Source organism: Triticum dicoccoides, chromosome 3B (genome assembly GCF_002162155.2).
Source record: "Triticum dicoccoides isolate Atlit2015 ecotype Zavitan chromosome 3B, WEW_v2.0, whole genome shotgun sequence".
Lineage (NCBI taxonomy): Eukaryota > Viridiplantae > Streptophyta > Magnoliopsida > Poales > Poaceae > Triticum > Triticum dicoccoides.
In genome coordinates, this window is record NC_041385.1 from 348,336,784 (window position 1) to 348,344,182 (window position 7,399).

Here is a 7,399-nt window from a genome sequence, read left to right on the forward strand (position 1 = left end):
ACCCCGACACAACACCCGACACACAGACCACGACACCACACCCCGACACCCCGACCCCGACACGACACCCTGACCCCGAAATAGCACCCCGACACCGACATGACAACTCGACCCCCTAAACCTCCCGAAAAGGTGCTCTTTGGCCTCCGAGAGGCCGACGGGGTTATATATTTGTGAATTATTAGTTAGGTCATATGTTTTTCGATTTTGTTATGAAAAACATCATATATAATTGTGTTGATCTGGTAGATTTAAATGTGCAGTTGTTTCATCGCTGCGAGGTTTGGTGTTCGACGACCTCGCCGTGCGTTTGACGAGCTCTGCCCCTTCGTTCGTGGGTGAGCACAAATGACATGTCCTTCTCCCCCATTAATTATTTGCACAAATGACATGAAATTTGGTAGCAAGCTATATATGTGTCTTGAATCATCAGTATGCGTAACCAATATGTGCCTCCCATTCGAAAGCGTCATAGTTATAAATATGCATGCATTTGCATATTTATAACCTTGATTCTTTCGAATTGTCCAACGCTATCCATGGACAGCCCGAGTATGTGTAGATTGGGTTCGTTTTCCCATATGCTTTGCTCCGGATCCGACGCATAAATTTCGTCAGTGCCTCCCCTATTGTTCTCCGGGTACACATCCTCTCTGTTTATTGCAGAGACGTGTATCAGGAGAACAGCGGGGAGGTGCTGCCGAAATTTTGCGTCGGATCCAGAGCATAGTTTGGGAAAATGAACCCAATTTTGTGTCAGGTATTCAATTTTTTATGTTGTACTTGATGATGATACACTTAAGTGATATACATATTATTATTCATGTTGGTATTTTTTTTATGTTGTACTAATTTCATTTACTCTTTGTCATGGCAGGTGTTGAAAGATAGAAGGGGAGCCGACTGAGGCCAAGGACAAATGTGCCCAAATTGAAGGTGTGCCACACCATCAAGGTAGCTCCAGCTTATATCAGTTCGGGCGGAATTGGGTAATGTGGTTTGCTTCATTATTAATGCAATTCATCCATCATGCTAGCTTGAGCCCTTTAATTACTAATTTACTTTGTTTCTCTCTTTCAGGCATGCTACAATAAGATGGATAAGGTGCCAGAGGGGTACGACCTGTATGCCATGGCCCACACTGCCTCTTACAAGCAAGTCAAGGGGAAGGCGAGGAAAGGGGAGGAGTTTAACCCGAGCCAGATCCCCTACAATCCAGAGCAGGTGATGATATCTAGTGGCAGGAGGTCCCGTGGCTCCATAGCCATTGATCCAGAGATTGCTCCTAAGACCATGGTGCGTTTAATTTGAATGGACGTTACTTGCTAGTCTTAACATTTGAGTGTCATCATGCTAACGAAACATTGGAAATGATCTTTGGTGCAGCGTTACTCCACAGAAGCATCACACGATCCTTCTCCATCTACTGGCCTGAGCCAGCCCGCTCCCACACCTCCATGATCAAGGTAAGTTTCTCTAGTTTTTTGCTTAACAAATGCATAAAGACCTAGACTTAGCTTTATTTCATCCAATATGCTTACCTTAATGACCTAGACGTAGCTTCTTTTCCTGCAAAATGACTTAATAAGCTTACTGACCTCCAAAACCAGCCATTTTACCTAAGTTATCTCTAAAACGATCTATACTTAGCTTTGTTTCCTCCAAAATGACCTAAGTTAGTTATAATATGCTTAGTTAACTAGGTTTGCTCAATAATGACACGTACTTACCTTACTTATGTAAAAAACAGCATAATTAGCTTAGTTAGCTCATAAACGATCCATTTTACCTACATTAGCTCTAAAATGATGCATTTTACCTAAGTTAGCTCATAAACGATCCATTTCACCTAAGTTACCTCACAAACGATGGCGTGCTTCTTCTTCTAGTCTTCTTATTCTAGTCACCTTTTCCTAACTTCCTTATTTGCCATTTTGCAGATTTCATTCACTTCTCGGAAGCTAGCTTGCTATGATGGAGTTCTTGTTTTTTATTTCATTCTCTTCTAGTATTCTTCTAGCTTGCTACAGTGGAACTTGCTATCTTGATGAAACTTTGCATTGTAATATGTATGTGCAACTTTGCTATCTTGATGGAACTTGCTATGTATGAGTGGATGGAACTATATATGTATGTACGATGAAACTTATGTGCCGTTAAATAGCTCTGTGAAATATATCTATATATGTCATATATATTTGCTGTGAAAATTGTTGGATTTAAAAAAAACAGAAAAAAGAGCCAATATGCAGGCTCTTTGCCGTCAGCCACCAACGGCGAAGGTCTCTTTGCCATCAGCAGCGGACGGCAGAGAGGCCACGTGGCAGGCAATTGTGCTCCTGGGAGGCTGACCTATTTGGTCAGTTTGCCAACAGCGGCTGACGGCAAAGAGAAAAAAACTTTGCGTACAGCGGCGGACGGCAAAGGCCTTCCGATGTTTGCCGTCAGCGGCCGACGGCAAAGGCTTGCCGTTAACCACCTAACGGAGTAACAGCGCAATTATTGCCATCAGTATTCTTTGCCGTCGGCAGCTGATGGCAAAGGACCCTTTGCCGTCAGCCGCCCGAAGCGGACGGCAATGTAGCTCTTTGCCGTCCCGTATGTTGCCGTCCACTTTTGCCGTCCGCCATCCGTGCCTTTGCCGTCCGCTGTGGCTGATGGCAAAGTAGCTGATTCTTGTAGTGATATGCTCATGCCTCTCACATGATATATCTTGATCATTGTCTCTTGTGTCCATTAGTTGCCTCTTTCATATCCACTTGTATTGAGTGTGACCATACTATGCTTATTGATCTTGGAGACTTTGACACCTTACTTGTGATGCATGCTTGTTTGATTGAGCCTATTGCATTTGGTTGTTCTCGCATCATATGCCTCCATACTATGCAATACTCCCTTGTCCTTTCTCATGATGAGCATGATGCATACACTTGTTGGGTATCTTACCACACGAATGATAGGTTTTGCCCTTCCGCTAACCTCATTTGTTTTTCCAAGTGTTTGTCATGTTCTTTCATTTTGAAGGATTTACAAGGTGGTACCACCACAAGACATATTGGTTATGTGAAGGCATACAAGATTCGCGACTCCATCATCCTTGAGACACTCATAAAGGTGACCTCCTTATCTTTGAGCCATCCTCAAATACGCATATTGGATGGGTCACTCTTTCATTGTTGCTTTCTTCTTCTTGTCTACATGATACATCTCGTGAACGGAGGAGCGACATTGGAGATTGGCTACATGGACCTTCACATTGAGGAGCGCGCGCACTTATTGGATGCACCTTCGGAACTCTACTCATGCCTCGACATCGAGCTTTGGTACACCAACACCTCCATATTTGTTGATTGTGCTCATACATGTCATGCTCGATGGACATATCATATTCACCACAAGTTTGCACCCCATGCATGGATTGACTCACATTATGCTTGTCTTGTTGCATCTATTTCCATGTCATCCATGATATATGAGCTTGTGCACTTCCTTAGTGAATTTGTTGTGATCTACCTTGATGGCATATTCATACATCATGATCATTTTGACCACCATCAATTCCATGATAACATACACATGTTGAGCATCCATTGCCATATTCATGCTATTGATAAACCGTCTCACTATGACATCATTTTACACCGTGGTTGCATTAATCATATTTACAACACATTTGTGTGCACAATGATTGCATTTCCTCCCATGAATGCTTTGCATCTCATTCTAGATCATCTTGATAAGCTTCATGCGCTTTGTCGCGACCAATCTTGCAACACGGACTCATTCTTACATGATGGACACTTTGTGTGCGCTAACCATTGTTTTTCCGAGTGTTGCTTGTGTTTGCTCTTTTTGCATGTCTATCACTCCGACGACACCTTGAACTACTTGGATTGCGCCATGTCTTCAACTTCGTCCAACTACAAGTCCGTCTACGACAACCGTTTCCATGGTGATGAGGATCACGATCCGAGGTCGGATCTTTCCCAAGGGAGGGGGGGAGACGATGCGGAGCATCCCACGTTCATCCCCATGTACTCTCCGACTACTCTCCAAACGCCAAGAGGACTTATGATGAGACCTCAACTAGAAGCCATTGGACACAAGGTGAACTCGCTCCTTTCTGAACCTTTACTTTCTACATGTGAGACATGGCTACTACCTCCAACGTGTGTTCTATGCATGATCAGGTACTTGGAAGAAAGCCACGAAGCAACCACATCCAACGGAAGAGCTAGCGAGGATGCCAACTACAAGGATCAAGAAGAAGAAGCCGATGAAAGCTACAGCGGCCGGACGACCGGACAACGCCGGACGTCCGACGCCTGGACACTCAATAAGCCAGAAGGGCCAGCCGATGTAGGCTATAGCGGCCGGACGACCGGCAAGTACCGGACATCCGACAACTCCCAGGCGCCGGACGACCAAGACCCTACGGATGACCGACACTTCCCCAACAGATTCAAATTTACGGAAGTTCGAAGACTCCCGGACGTCCGGACCTTCCCGAGCCTCCGGACGACCGGAACCCACGGGACGTCCAACGTCTGTCTGCGCACAGTGTATTGGACTGAGTCCATGTATCCACCACTTACCCCTTCGTGGCCCATAACTATATATACTCCTCCGCCTCCTCCTAGTTAGGGTAGCATTGGTTTAGCTCATATTTGTGTGAGAGCCTTGATCATCCACTTGGATACTTCTCCTCGGAGTTCACGACCTCTTCGGAGAAGATCCCCCAAGCGGATTCAAGACCCCTTTCTAGGGAAGACCATCAAGACCTCCTCACGGAGAAGAACCGTTCCTTTGTATCCATACCTTTGTTGATTGTGGATCATGTGTTACTCTTTGTTCTCGGTGATCTAGCACTTGTGTGATTGATTCCTTGTCGGTTGAGTGATTCTCTCTCGTTTTCCCCGTGTTTCCCCTTTGTGCTTCCGCGTGTTCTTCGTGATTCCCTATAGGATCCACTCCAAATGTGAAAGATCATCACCATAGGGTTCCACCCTACATCAATAGGTCTCTACCACCTCTTAGCTAGGGTTAGCATTGTGATAGCTCATTTCAGATAGAGCATTGCTCATCCTTACCGGATCTACTCCACGTGAGGGACCGTGCCTCTTCGGAGAAGATCCATCCGGATTCAAGGCCTCCATCCGGAGAAGACAATCAAGACCTCCTCATGGAGAAGAACGGTTACTCTTGTATCTTCCCTTGTTGACTTTGGATCATGTGTTACCTTATGCTTTCGGTGATCTAGCCCTTGTGTGATCAATTACTTGTCGGTTGAGTGTTTCTCTCGTTCCTCCCCGTGTTTTCCCTTGTGTTCTTCCGCGCGTTCTTCGTGTTTCCCCGTAGGATCCACTCCAAACGTGAAAGATCGGCCCCATAGGGTTCCGCCCTACATCATCGACCTTCATCATGGACACCGTGTGCGTTCTCTATTTCCACTGCACCAGCACCTCCATCAAGTGTCATCTCCAGCCGTGATACAAGAAAGCAGGCACAACCACCACTATCTGCCAAGAGCACACCTATCGGCCCTGCACAAAGCTCTTCTTTTTCCATGGCATCAATAGGGCACACAAGTTATATTATTTGTCGTCGTTGTAAGGGAAGAGGACATTATGCACGAGAATGCAAATCTCAGCGTGTGATGATTGCTACTGAGGATGGTGGGTATGAGTCTGCTAGTGACTATGATGAGGAGACTTTAGCTCCTATTACAAGTGAAGAACACGGTGGAGATGATTCTCATCATGAGACGCAATACATGGCTCCTTAAGACACTGAAAGGGATGAATGTTTAGTTGCTCAACGTGTTTTGAGTGTGCAGGTCACACAAGCTGAGCAAAATCAGAGGCACAATTTGTTTCATACAAAGCGAGTTGTGAAGGAACGTTCTGTGCGCGTCATCATAGACGGAGGGAGCTGCAACAACTTGGCTAGCATGGAGATGGTGGAGAAGCTATCTCTCACCACAAGACCACATCCACATCCTTACTACATCCAATGGTTCAACAAAAAGCGGCAAGGTTTAGGTAACATGTATTCTTCGTGTGCATTTTAGTATCTCTACATATGCTGATTATGTTAATTGTGATGTGGTACCTATGCAAGCATGTTCCTTATTACTTGGTCGACCATGGCAATTTGATAAAAATTCTGTACACCATGGTAGAAACAATCAGTATACTTTTGTTCATAAGGATACAAATATTCTTTGCTTCCTATGACTCCTGATTCCATTTTGAAAGATGATAATAATAGAGCTAATAAAGCAAAACAGGAGAAGAATAAGAGTGAAAATCAGATTGTGGCAAAAGAATTTGAGCAACAAATGAAGCCTAATAATAAACCATCTAGTGTTGCTTCTGAAATTAAATTGAAAAGTGCATGTTTATTTGCCACCAAATCTGATATTGATGAGCTAGATTTCAGCAAATCTGTTTGCTATGCTTGTGTGTGCAAAGAGGCATTATTTTCATTCGAGGACGTGCCTTCCTATTTGCCTCCTGCTGTCACTAACATTTTACAGGAGTTTGGTGACCTCTTTCTACAAGACGTGCCACCGGGATGACCTCCTATTCGAGGGATTGAGCATCAGATTGACTTAATTTGATGAAAACATGACTACCTTGGATAAGACCAAAAATATTGCATGCATGCATATTTGTCAGGTGATTTCTAGTGCAAACTATTCAATAATCTATTTGTGTTATCCAGAACATAAATACTTCACACACTTTTGTATTTTGTCTAATTGTAGGTGTATGGGACATTTGTACAATCCACATATGAAGATAAGGGAAAAGGAGAAGTTTAGGTTCTGTTCAAAAAGTCCTCTCACGTCACTTTTGGGCCAAGAGAAGATGGTGATCGAGGCAAAGGTGTCCCGTCTTTCGATGAGATGGTGGCTATCGTTTTAGTGGAAGTCGACTTTGACGATCCGACTATGAATGTGCGAGGACGTCACGCCTTAGCAATCGCTAAACCAACTCCGAGAGATTATTGACCACGCCGGAGCACGATCAACCTGACCACGAAGGTCTATTTCCTGCAAGCAAACGAAGAACAAGCAAGAAACTAAGATTGCAATCTGGATATTGCGAATAACAGAGGAAAGCTTTATTAATGAAGGTGGGGTTCTGTAACGCCTTTGTCTGGTCGTTGAATACAAACGAAGTACGTGAAGTTGCAGCTATGGCGAACTTTTAATCTAAACAAAACCCAAAGTCTAACGGTGCCCTAAGGGCTGTATATATGGAGGAAGAGGGGGGAATTTCGTGGCCCTTGGTGGAGGGGTCCGAAATCAACCTATCTCTTGTTTCCCCACATATACAGACTCTAAAAATAGCCTATACTTATGTATTTAGAAATTACGTGGGCCTGGCCCAAT